The 13,901-nt window shown below is 34.3% G+C and overlaps 1 long non-coding RNA gene and 1 pseudogene across 1 annotated transcript; both read right to left on the bottom strand.

The window, feature by feature from the left end:
• Positions 1-65: 65 nt before the first annotated feature.
• Positions 66-1,750, bottom strand: LOC124441122. The gene is made up of 3 exons (XR_006946877.1): positions 1,517-1,750; positions 1,248-1,368; positions 66-147 (listed from the first exon to the last, which is right to left on the bottom strand). It is a non-coding gene; the product is annotated as an uncharacterized LOC124441122 (long non-coding RNA).
• A 1,203-nt stretch (positions 1,751-2,953) lies between these two features.
• LOC124441181 lies at positions 2,954-13,868 on the bottom strand (annotated as a pseudogene).
• Between the last annotated feature and the right edge of the window lie 33 nt (positions 13,869-13,901).

Genomic DNA, 13,901 nt, shown 5'->3' with positions numbered 1-13,901 from the left:
GTTTTAAAACAAACCACAATCATTTTGCTTCATCTTTTATTCATCATCAGGATTATCATCATCACCATCAACTTCTGCATTTTGACGTTCAAGTTTTTCTTATTCCTTTGCAAAGTCTGCTTCATCCATATTTGTGAGAACCTTTGGCTGAACAGATAAAAATGATAATCAATAATAGAAATTTATAGCTTAAATTTATCATTTGAAATCAACAAATTTCTTGCATGAATGCAAAGTCTTGGCAATAGGATTTACAAGTACATTTGAACCTCTAACCTTGATTGGCATGTATCTGACATAATGAGAAGAACTGACAAAATAAACACAAAAGTGGATTGCTAAGCTCTTGGTCAGTAATGATCAAGGTTAAAAATCTGTGGGTAAAGTGAAGGTTTGAATCAACAATCGACTTGTAATGTGCAAATCACACAATGACTTGCAAGGATGGTATGGGAAGGTGCGTGGATAATACAGTGATTGCATGAGGATGTATATAGTGATGGTACTAGGATGATATGGTATGATATGAGGATCACATGGTGGTAGTACAAAGATGATGTGGTGATGGTTTGAGGATTATTTGGTATGATATGAGGATCACATGGTGGTAGTACAAAGATAATGTGGTGATGGTTTGAGGATTATATGGTATGATATGAGGATCACATGGTGGTAGTACAAAGATAATGTGGTGATGGTTTGAGGATTATATGGTATGATATGAGGATCACATGGTGGTAGTACAAAGATAATGTGGTGATGGTTTGAGGATGATATGGTATGATATGAGGATCACATGGTGGTAGTACAAAGATGTGGTAATGGTTTGAGGATGATATGGTATGATATGGTTCAGATGGTGGTAGTACAAAGATGATGTGGTGATGGTTTGAGGATGATATGGTATGATATGAGGATCACATGGTGGTAGTACAAAGATAATGTGGTGATGGTTTGAGGATGATATGGTATGATATGGTTCACATGGTGGTAGTACAAAGATGATGTGGTGATGGTTTGAGGATGATATGGTATGATATGAGGTTCACATGGTGGTAGTACAAAGATGATGTGGTGATGGTTTGAGGATGATATGGTATGATATGAGGATCCCATGGTGGTAGTACAAAAATGGTATGAAGATGATAACAAGGTGTTAAGGCCATAATATGCACATGGAATAAAACGATACAGAGATTGATAACAGAAAGTTTGAGGACGTTACTTTATACTTAAAACAAATGTACCTTTCTTGTTCATAATGACTTCTTCAATGGTTTTGATTGAAGTTTCCAAAGCTTTTAAACCTTCTTCTCAATTCATTGTTGTCGTTTTGACAACATAGGTTGGTGGTGAAATGGGATTTATCTTAAAGAACAAGACAATTTATTCGTAAATAATCGCTGTGCTCTGTACAATCTTAACTTTAATTTTACAAACAAAATTTCCTAAACATACATACAAAAACATACAGAAAAGAAACATTTGAACATATTTATTCATACTTGACACAAACCTTATGAGATCAAGCACAGAATGAATGTATTGCTTCTACTTTTTCTTCGTTTGGTTCAGTTTTTTTCACGTTAACATTTCCAAGTTTAACACAAATAGCTAAAATACTCCTCAAAATGGCGGCTAAAATTGTTGTCATAAAGCACGAACAACGAAATGCCACAGAGTGGATAACGTTTTATTTACAATAAGCAGAGAAAGACAAAGAAAATAAACTCATTTTTAGTTCATTTTCAAAGTTTCAAGTCAGTTTTCATAAATTCAAAATATAATGTTCATTCTCAGTTGTTTGTTGACTAGTTCACAGTCCTCTGACCGAGCGCAATGAATAATTATCATTGCTAAATGTTTAAAATTCTATATGATAAATTACAATAGACAGAACATTGAATATCAATCTAATAATAGAGCACACAAAGCAAAGAAATGCTAGGCAACCAAATTAATCAAAATATTGATATTTAAAATTATCGTTTGCTACACTCAACAAGATATAAATTATTATTGCTATAATAATTATCATTGCTAAATGTTTAAAATTCTATATGATCAATTAAAATAGACAGAACATTGATTGTCAATCTAATAATAGAGCACACAAAGGAAAGAAATGCTAGGCAACCAAATGAATCAAAATATTGATATTTAAAATTATCGTTTGCTACACCCAAAAATATCTTTTTCCTAAAATAAAAATACAGAGAAAAGCCCAAAGCTCTCAAAAAAATCCAAGATTTTTGGTTTCGATTTCAAAAGTTCGTAAAATTGTTTGCTTTGAAAGTAAGAACATATTCAATATTTAAGATCATTGACTTGTAATAAACTATTGAATAAGTCCAACTAAACAAGAGATAAATGCAACACTCAACAAGATAGAAATAAATTAAATAGTCCATTCAAATATTCTGCATGTGTATGACAGTGTACAATATCTTCTCTGTTTTTAACAGTAACCAGAATTTACCATCATTATTTGGCTTGTTTTGTAATCAACTACTTAGGAACACTTCAAGAGAAAACGATGAACGATTACATCGAAAATTATCATTCCACTCAAAGTTAATAATGACATAAATAGAAAAATAAATATATCTTTACATACAAAAATTTAAGGAAAGTTATTAAATAGCTACATTAATTAATTGTCAATAAGTTACACAAGATGCAAACAAATATGTCCTTGAAAGTTTCCGTTTTGAAACAAGATGCGTTTTCAAGTGCTTACATTTTACACTATTATATAGTGAATGGTTATTTTTACGATAGTATATTGAATGGTTCTTTGTATACTTGAGACAGTTTTAAACTTAGATAAATTCCTTGCTATCTTTTGTTTTAAATGCATTCGGCTCATGTAAAATGCAACGTTTGAAAACGGACCTGAAAATTGGCAACTAATACATTCTGATTTACATTTCTTCTTGTGTTGACTGAACATTCAATACAAAATCATCCACGCTTCCATCGAATATCCATATTCTCTTATCAAATCCAAGACATGAAGTAAAAAATTGAATTCCTCCACGAGAGTCTCCTGTATGGGACGACATCTTCTACCATTTTCTATTCCTGCCGTCACTTCTTCAAGATTATGGTGAACAATTTGTTCACCATTGCTTACTTCATGTTCCCCATGTTCCAACCCTCTCTTTTTGTTGGATTTCTTGCAAAGCTTGCGACCCATGTCTATGCTGGTATAAAATGAAGTTAAAAAGTCTTTATTCACGGAACTTTTCCCTGCGAGAATTTAAAAGTTAATTGATAATGTTTAAAATTTGATTTTAATCTTACTGACAACCAAAGTATTGATACACGATCGCGTAAGAAGTATAGGAAAGAGGGATTCTGAGACTATTAGCGCGGGTAGTGTTTTAATTCGTTGTGCTATTTGGCAATTATTAAAACTAGAAGTTGCTATCGCAAGGGGAGTGCTGCCCCGACCCTTGTCCGGAAAAAATTTTGCAGGGTTCAGCCGTGGTCACAGCCATTGGAATCACCTCCGTGTACAGCATTCTAGGTGGTTTCATACATACGTTATGATTGGGTGATTAGAATGATAGACAAAGAAATTTTACAAGCGTGTCTCTTTAACTTTTAGCTTTGCGTAGTCAAGGTTTATTTCGCCATGTTTAGAGTTTTCTTTCTATCTGAAGGCCTGTTTACACGTTCCGATTTGTCAGATCCGATTGTTTCGGCTCCGTTTTTTGATTGCTTGTTCAGACGGTCAGATAGTTTTGTTGATATTTAGATACGTTTAGATTTTTATAATCTTGAGAGCAGCCATTTGTGTTGTTCAGTTATTTATCGATATATTTGCGTACTTTTCTTCTTGTTTCCAAGTCTTTTTCAAACATATATAATTTGGCTAGTCAGCTTCCTCTGATCTTGTCGGTCAGATGAGAATAGAACAAGTTCTATTTCTATCCTCTTTTTTAGATTGACGGATCCGACTGTCGGAGACTAACTTTATATGTGCTCACACGATCCGTTTTTAGGATCTGACAAAACCGGATCCGACAAATCGGATCGAGTGAACGGGCCTTTCAAACGTGCCATACCTTATTTGGTATACATGCAAACAAAGGCACGCGTTCTGAAAGTCGACAATTGATTTCCGGCAAAAAATAGCTCCCGTGCTTTTCATCTTATTTCATCTCACGTTTCAAACAATTTTAAAGATAAATTCATTACCATTTGATTGTGATTGTGAGCTCCCCCTCATTCTGTTAAGCACGTCGCACAATGGTGAACTTGCCGCGCGTACTTGTTATTCGTGACAAGTGTGATCGACAAAATTTCCTTGTGTGCGCGGAAGTTTTGAACAACATTTGCCATTTGTGACAGATCAAACGCGTTTGATATTTGACTCATCTCTCACGAATGACAAGTACGCACGGCAAGTTCACCAGTGTACGGCGGGCTTAACAGACAGACACAAATGTTCGCTTTTGCACGTAACTCTCCCAAGAAAATAACGTTTATACAAAATCTATTTTTATGATTTAATATTATACCTTGATGAAAAAAAATGTCACACAGGCGCGGTATAAGGTTGATATAAACTTTAAAGTTTAATTATTCTATTCGATTTGATTAACCATTAATTTTTTAGGAAAAAAAATGCACCTGAAATAAGGACAAACAAAATTTAGGTAGAGTAAAAAGTTTATGCATTACAAAATGTGTTTCGAACATGTTTTAAACTAATAAATAAGTCAGAGTTACCTGTTCTCCTGAAACCAAGTGAACCACTAAAAGGAAAGTGTAGGAATTAAAAATTATTTCAATTCGTTGAGTATCTTGCTGGTTTTTAAGTACCTTACTCGTGCCGCTTTATACTAAGGGGTAATAATACACAACTACCACACAATAATAACCCTCCATCATTTACATCGGAGTCTAAAACCAATCAGAATGCGTTTCTTTCATAATAATCATGCGACAAATCTTCTGCAAACCTGCACATTTTTCTCATGATATTAATATGATTGAAGTTCCTGAAACAGCAACTTAAATCGCCATAAACGGCGACTAAAAACGTGATAAAATATCAAAATTTTTGATATTGTCATTTAATTGCCAAAATGAAGTCATCTTGAATGAAAATTTAGGAATTTAAAATGGCGGCTTCAATATGTGTTCAATTACATAATCCAGAAACTATTAAATTTGATGAAAAGTTGGCTGAGGAAGTGCGTAAGTTTCCATGCTTATATGACAAAACATATAAGGATTATAAAGACAAGTTTGTCGTTCCAAATTTGGCAGAAAAGTGGCAGAAATATGGCAGAAAATCTGAATCTATTGGAAGGTAAAACAATGTAAACTAAATATAGGTGTGCTTGAGTTGCGGATTTCAAAATTGTAGAGACTGCGGATGTAGAGACTGCAGTCTGCTATAAAATATACAGCTTTCAATTTATCAAAATTTTTCTTTATTTATGTCCACTCTAAAACTAACACTAATTAGATTTTTTTTATGTCAAAATTCAGCAAAAAAAAGATATTCAGCAAGCGAAGAAATAACTTTAAAAAAGTAAATAAAACTGGAACATCTCTGTCAGCTGTTGTTTCCTCTAAAACAAAATTGGAGGACTATAATTTTCTACAGTGGTTAGTACCATACATAAAGGCTGGAGCAACAAAAACTAATTTGTCAGTATAAACTACCAGCAGCAGCTAGACAAGTAATTGTAGTTTGTTAACCAATGATGAAATTGAGCAAGTCAGCTTACTAAATGAAGACAATGACTGTCAACAAATAAAGCCAGATGAAGTATTTGATGATAAGATTACTGATATATCTGATACAACTGGACATAACGAAACGTTATTATTAAAAAACCTTTTATCTTTCTTTATTTTATAATTGTGATGGCTTTTTAAAAGTCTTATGATGGGCTATTATGTTCATATTGAAAATTCGCTTTCCGCCTGGCAAATCTCAGGCCACGATTTTGAATAAACGCTACAATAACGGAGCACTCGAAGCGTTCAGGAAATTCCAGCGTCTTGAACTCAAGCTTGGAAGAGCCAAACTCGACCTAGAGTTCCTTATAACGTGTAAGAAACGCTCAATAATACCACAATTCCTATGGTTTAAAGTTGCTCATCGCAGAATGCGATCTTCTAGCGCCTATCGACAATGTCAATATAAGTTGTTACAAGAAGAAATAAACACAAAGCCCGCTCGGATACGAGTACTGTCATCACAAGCTACGACCGCACATTCCAGACTGAATATATGCTTGTATTTAAAACCTCGTGTATATAATTTATCTCAAATAATCTGAAGATGTCTTAAGTTAAAGACGAAACGTTATTAATAAATCTTTCTTCATTTTACTATTGTGATGGCTTTTTTAAAAGTCTTATGTTGGGCTATTATGTTCATATTGAAAATTCGCTTTCCGCTTGGCGCGATTGTCATATTTTAGGTATACACATACACAAAACGAACGCAAGTCATGATCATCTTAGAAACGTTGGAAACTTTGTAAACTATATAAGATATGATTATTGTTTATGAATCTACAACAACCAGTAAATGGTTTGTGACCTTAACAATATTTTGGTGTATGCTCAATATATGACATAAAATTTACAACTTCACTTGACAATATTTAGGTGTATGCTCAATATATGACATAAAATTTACAACCTCCTCATTCCGCCGATTCCGTGCTGGGAATATCTGGGAATATCTAATTCCGTTCACAAAACGAAAGTGATTTCCTTGAAACTATTGCTTGCATTTGTGTCGAAAGAATAATATGCGATGAATTTGAGAAACACTGCCACTTTTGTCGATGTTGACATAATAATTTTTAAAGCTGTATATTTTTTACTGTTGACACCAAAGACAATAAGAAAAATTTATACAAATTAATGAAAAAATTCGCCACAATATGGTAATGTGCATTTTTGAGTTCAGCCAATATTTATTACAGTTGTGGTGTTTACTCGTTTTTTCGCCAATAGCAACAAGTTTTTATGTCGACGTTACCGAAATACATAAATATATACAACATGTTCTTGGTACAACAAATGGAATAGATAAAATTGATTGACTCTATAAATTACAATTGTTCATTTATCCAGTTCCTAATTGATTTATCATTGACTTCTGCAGCAGCCACTGTTTCTTGATATGGCCAATGGGGGACTCTCATTTTTTCTTGTTTCACAGCAAGATATCTTTTAAAGTGTTGTGGACTATAAATGTGAATGAACATGTTATCAAAGATTAGTCTGAAAATCTTTCAAACATTTTTAAACGAGACAAAAGTTAAAGAATTGAACCAATTTTCTAAAAGAATGTTTGAATTTTGTTTAAGAACCAGAAGTCCTGTGTTAAGGACGTCAAGGCCCTTTAACAAGAATGTGTAAAAAACCACTGATCTAATATAGGATTGGATGACACATTTAATATAAAACTAGTCAAACAATTACATTAATATTTGCGACTTTAAGCCTTTCTGTGATTCTGATCATACAAATTTTCCTATCGTGATGATAGAAGAATGTGGCAGTTTAGCAAAGCATTCTTAAAATAAAAAATTTAATAATTTTATATAAATTAAATGCAGTAAACTATAGCATTTTAATCAGAGGCAAAAAGAATGACATTAAGTTAAAATGTTGAAAACTATGTACAACAGCACTGACTAAACAAGATCAGCCATGCATAATGATTTTGAATGCCAAGTTAGTTTTTTATTAGACTCGAATACAACTGCAAAAACACAACGGTAATGAACCACCACATGAAAACATGTTTTACTCTGCTATTCTATACAAAAAGTTCTTTTAGATGGGTCTTTCAAAGGCAGTATAACCTTCCATAACTGCTGTGCTACCTCAGTTTGATTATACATGTACAAAACTAAAACTGTGTTATTAACATTTTGAGAAATTGAAATACTTTGAACGTTGCTTGCAGTATGTGTGTATATATATATATTTCAATGATCGTATGATGGAATTTCTATGGTGTACTTACAAAACAACACATCATTAGTGGAAGAGCTAAAGTAACATATTCTTAATATAACAGAAGACAACCTAACCAATAACTGGGTCAAGTGTAAAATGCATTGTAACGTAGAATGACAATGTCAGGTTGATGTACTGCATTGACATACAAATTACAATGTCTGTAATTACAAGTGAGATGTATTGGGAAAGAAATAATACAAAATGTGCGTTCTTATTTCTACAAAAATTATGATGTACAACATTGCATGATTACAACTTAAATGAATGAAGATAATAATGCAAAAGACTTTACAAAACATTCGCATAAAAGAACTATTCATTCTTAACATATCAAAAAAAATTTGTTTGATCGTTTGAATGGAATGAGTGAATTTGAGCTGTAGATGTAAGTTAATGTTTTAATGTTTGAAACACTTACCGTAAAGGCTCTTTAGTACCGTAAAAACATACTAAATCTATGAGCAAGTTGTCAGCACCATTTTTTTAAGGGCTTAACAATATTTAAGTCGCCATTTTCCATTCTGAAGATGATAGTTCAAGCAGTTGATTGCATCAAATTTCGAACTGATTTCGAGATGAACTGCGATCGACTCATTTAGTTTGTATTTAATTTACAGTGAATAAAACTTCACCGTATTCAGAACAACTTTGTGTTTCAAAGAAATTGTTTTCCCTTTCGAATTTGAGAATCGAGTTCAATGTTAACATCTACATGTCGATTCAATGCGTAATCCAGCCTATATTAAGATCAATGGTGAAGACTCGCTTTTACACTAATGCGCATGCGTTAGTCATTGGTATTGAATACTGCACGGCTCACCACAAGCATTATGCGTGTAAAAGAGAATAAATGTAAGGAAATTACTTACACGAATTAAAATAATTTTAAATCAAACCAAAAAAATTAAAAAGTAAACATAAAGAAAATAAAAAAAAAATAAAAAAGGTAAAAGTTGTAAAATAAATATGTAATAAAATAGAAAAATTTTTTTAATAAAATAGTAATAAAATTTTGAACAAATATTGTAACATTTAGCAAAATTTTTTCAAAAATACATTTGTGCAAATTAAAAAAAAATAAATAGAATTTCTCTTTCAAAAAATAGAAACATTCAAAGCGACATACCTCATGTTCAAGCAAGAAGAATCAGCTTCTGAATGAGCGGATTTAATTCTTCAAACCAGTTTTATTGTGTAGAATCCCTCCAATAAAAACCTGGCGTGAAAACCGATAAAAGAAGCTTATTGGCCTGTGACAACCAATCAAATTCATGCATAACAATAAACCAATAGACAACCAGCTGGTGGCACGACATGTAAGCGTAATTTTGTATTTGTGGACAACAATGCAAAATCTATATTGTGCTGTTTCTTTTCGCCTTTCAAAGTCAGTTGAGACAACTAAAGACACTACTTCTTTTCAGAAATCAAGTACGGACGTTCAGGAGTATTCTGCCTCTAAAATTTTAGAAAAGACTGCTTTATTTTAGCAGTAATATCGTCGTGAAACTAAAAGGTGACGTTGTTCAACATCCAACAGCTTCAAGTCGAAGTACAAACTGAAAGATTGTATCGACTTGGATTTTACAAGATGGTTAGTAAAACTTAGTATTTTTGCAAAATCTGTCATCAGTCACTAACGAAAAGCTGACAGGCAAGCCCATTGAAAATAACTTCACTATGTCTCACAAATTTCTCCCAACGTCGATCGATACATTGAGAAAGAATTACCGGTTACTTATGCCATATGCGGTTTTGTCATTGTGATTTTGATTGCTTACTTGATCAAGCAAGCAAGCAAAATCACAATGAAGTCCCTGAAACATTGTTATATTTATAACCAATCAAAACAGACGATAAAATAAAACCAACCAATCAAAACAGATGATAAAATAAAACCAACCAATCAAAACAGATGATAAAATAAAACTAACCAATCAAAACAGATGATAAAATAAAACCAACCAATCAAAACAGTTGATAAAAGAAAAGCAACCAATCAAAACAGATGATAAAATAAACCAACCAATCAAAACAGATGATAAAAGAAAACCAACCAATCAAAACACACATCGGCATTACCTCGTCTCGACTTATAAGTTCGTTTGAAAACGTAAGTCCAGGCATCAAATTTCGTTTTTTCAACCAGAAAATTGAAGCAAAAGATCCAGAGAAAAATATTCCTTCAACAGCAGCAAATGCTACGATTCGTTCACCAAAAGAAGCCTGTATTGGAATAATGTCATATCTGAGCCTTTATCGAAGTAATGTTGACTGCTGACCAGTTAAATCACATGACTTACCTTATCAGGATTGATCCAGTCAAGTGCCCAGTCTGCCTTCTTTTTCACTCATGGTAGATGTTCAATAGCATTAAATAACCTTTCTCGTTCACTTGGCTCTTTGATGTAGGTGTCTATCAACAGGCTGTACATTTCAGAATGAATGAATGTTACAGAAGCTAGATGTTTTTACGGCTTTCAAATAGCAATAAAAACATCTAGCTTCTGTAACCTGCATTCTTGCATGAAGTACAGGTTACAGAAGCTCGATGTTTTTCGTTCGACCATGTTTTCGTTCACAATGCCATCACTGGCAGGGAAAATTCTCTGAAATCCCTCAAGTTCCTCTCTGTCTTTCATCAAACTTTCAAAGTTCACTCCGTCTGGAGGGACTGGTAACGAGTTTTTAACATCTTCCACATCGTATCTTCCACTTTCGAAATTTTCTTTTCCTTCTTGATCGTCCAACTGTCGAAAGATAGACAATAAATAGTTGGGTGAACGAAATTTCATCATAAAGACTAAAGTCAGTTCGGGAAAGTAAAACGATAAAACGATAAATATGATGTTAAAATTATAATTTCATTGAAAAGAACTCGTAAAATGACGGTGAGTTTAATCATAACTCTGCATTTTCAAGATTTGTGGAGGAAGTGACGTCACTTTTGCATAATGAGAATTTCTGCATACGTGTTTCATTCAAATTATAAATTTGCAGCAACTCATTATGCAACGTGAGGTCACTTTCTCCATAAATGGGACATCACACAACTTTAATAAGTTGAGAATGCAAAGAGATAAGACAAAACTGTTTTACAAAGTCCACTGTTATTTTAAAAGCTCCTATTAATGAAACTATAATTTTGAAAGCTAATTTTTTCCTTTACACTGGTCCTTAACGTCTGTCAACTAGAAGTCTAGAACGAATAGGAATGACTTCATAAAAGCAGGTTCACCCCAAGAATACTAACATACAGTAGACAATTTCTGGGTTTTTTTATGCAAGCGAGCACTCATGCAAGTGTCAGAAGCGTGCACCCCCGGATTATTATTTGGCTCACAGAAGATTCTAACAAAACACTATTAGGTGAGGAGAGAAAAACTGTCCAGGTAGGGGAGAAAAACTGTCCAGGGTGGGGAGAAAAAACTGTCCAGAGAGGGAAGAAAACTGTCCAGGGGAGAGAGAAAAAACTGTCCAGGGAGGAGAAAAACTGTCCAGGGAGAGAAAAATTGTCCAAGGGAGAGAAAAACTGTCCAAGTAGGGTAGAAAAACTGTCCATGGAGGGAAACTACCTCTCGGTTTAGTTTTGTGGTAAATCACTGAAATATTTGCACATGCACAAAAATCACTGATGATAACTTTCTCTATGTTAAAATTTTGTGATTTTACCGCAATAAACTCTGACGAGTGTTGGAAGTTTAGAAACACGTGAAACACAAAATTGAAAATTCTGTTTCAAGTTTTACAATGAACTTACTTCGTTCGATAACAAAGATATTTTTCGTCGTGAATTGTTGTCGTTCAATTTCACCGTAATGTAACGCAACTGTTCACTCTTTGGTATCTAAGATATTGCAGAGAAACGAGCAAACAAGACAGAGACACAACACCAAATCAAACAACAACAAAAACTTGAACGTTTAAAACAAACTAAAACACGAACAAGACATAAACATGACGATAACTGGGTGAGGAATATTTCTTCCCGCTCATTAGACGAAACTGAAACGCGACTACTATCTTACGGACTAAAACATTCCATAACACCTAAACGAATCCCGACTGAGACGATAGTATCAAGTGTCGAGGCTGTCCTAGCGTATCAAAGAGACTTGTCAGAGACAACCAAAGACGAGATCAGAAGCAGGATAGCCTCCAACTATATACTAGTGTCTTTTGATGTGAAATCACTGTTCACCAGTATTCCACTTAATCTGGCACTTACTTGTACAAAAACCCTCATTACAAACACCACGGACGTACTGCCATTACCGACAGAAGACATTATGGAGCTACTGGAGCTCTGCCTCACCTCGACTTACTTCCAATACAAAGGAACACACTACAAACAATTACATGGCACGGCAATGGGCTCGCCCGTTTCTGTTGTAGTTGCTGAAATTGTAATGCAATCTATAGAGGAACGGGCGCTCACGACTTACAAACATGCACTACCTTTTTGGTTTCGCTACGTAGATGACACAATCACAGCACTACGTGCAGACGACATTGATGACTTTCATACTCACATCAACAATCAGAACAGCCACATACAATTTACCAAAGATGTCGAAGAAAACGGAACTCTTCCTTTTCTCGACTGTTTGGTAAAACATGACAATCAAAAACTACGAACAACAGTTTATCGCAAGCCAACACATACTGACCGACTACTAGACCAATCATCTTACAGCCCTACATCACACAAAGCCACCACAATCAGAACATTAACAAGACGTGCACAAATCATATGTGATTCACCGGACGCTCTACAAAACGAAAACAACTGTCTTAAACGTGTTTTTGACAAAAACAACTATAACTCTGACTTTATCAAACGCAACACTTACAAACACAACCAACCCAACGAAACGAACAACTTAGTGACAACAGCGACGATACCTTACATCAAAGGTACGTCTGAGACTATCTCGCGTATCTTACGACCATACAACATACGTGTCGCACATAAACCAATCACAACGTTACGACAAGTACTAACGAAAATAAAGGACAAAGAACAACCCAACGAACGACAAGGTGCAGTTTACAAAATAAACTTCTCCGACTGCCACGCCTCCTATATCGGGGAAACTGGCAGGAACTTAAACATAAGACTTACTGCACACAAACGAGCTACTAAGAAACAAGACAAAACTAATCACATTGCCGAACATTACCGAATGACAAAGCACAACATTGACTGGGACTCGGCAAAATTCATTACTTACAGTACTGACTATAGACAACGGCTTACATTAGAAAGTTGGTATACCAACTTGGAACAAACCCCCCTGAACAAATCACAGCAATTACTGGCACCTTACAAACGACTTATTCACAATACAAACAAACGATCAACTAAAAACATTACACTTCACACTAATTCACAATGACAATACAGATTTCCTGTACACACAATACAATGACGTAAGAACCAGATAACAAATACGGCTAACCTGACGTTTACTCCTCATTTGACTCTGAAAATGACTACCGCTAAGGTTGTCGAAACGTCAGTCAACAACAACAAAAACAGTCTTTCTCAGGACTATACCAACCTGGACGATCATCATTTACAAACATGTAACGATACTCCCGGGTTCAAACCATTTACTTTATTAAGATATGAAACTTCGTTTATACTGATCAGCGTTAACAATTAGATCATATATCTGTCTCAGCCTCCCCATCTCGTCTGCGTTCTTACTATCCAACTTCCCACACTATGTATCTCTATCATGGAGTTTTGATTAATTCATAAATTCCTCACCATTTCGTATTCCTTTCGTTCATCACGGCAAAGACTATCCCATGGTTCTTTGAGGCACGTCAACACGTGATCAATTTCGTCATCAAACAGATCTTCGTATGGCGGATCCAAG

This window comes from Xenia sp. Carnegie-2017, unplaced genomic scaffold, assembly GCF_021976095.1.
Source record: "Xenia sp. Carnegie-2017 unplaced genomic scaffold, XeniaSp_v1 HiC_scaffold_1, whole genome shotgun sequence".
NCBI classification, from domain to species: domain Eukaryota; kingdom Metazoa; phylum Cnidaria; class Anthozoa; order Malacalcyonacea; family Xeniidae; genus Xenia; species Xenia sp. Carnegie-2017.
The sequence above is the reverse complement of the archived record's forward strand: the minus strand, read 5'-3'. Positions and strand labels throughout refer to the sequence as shown.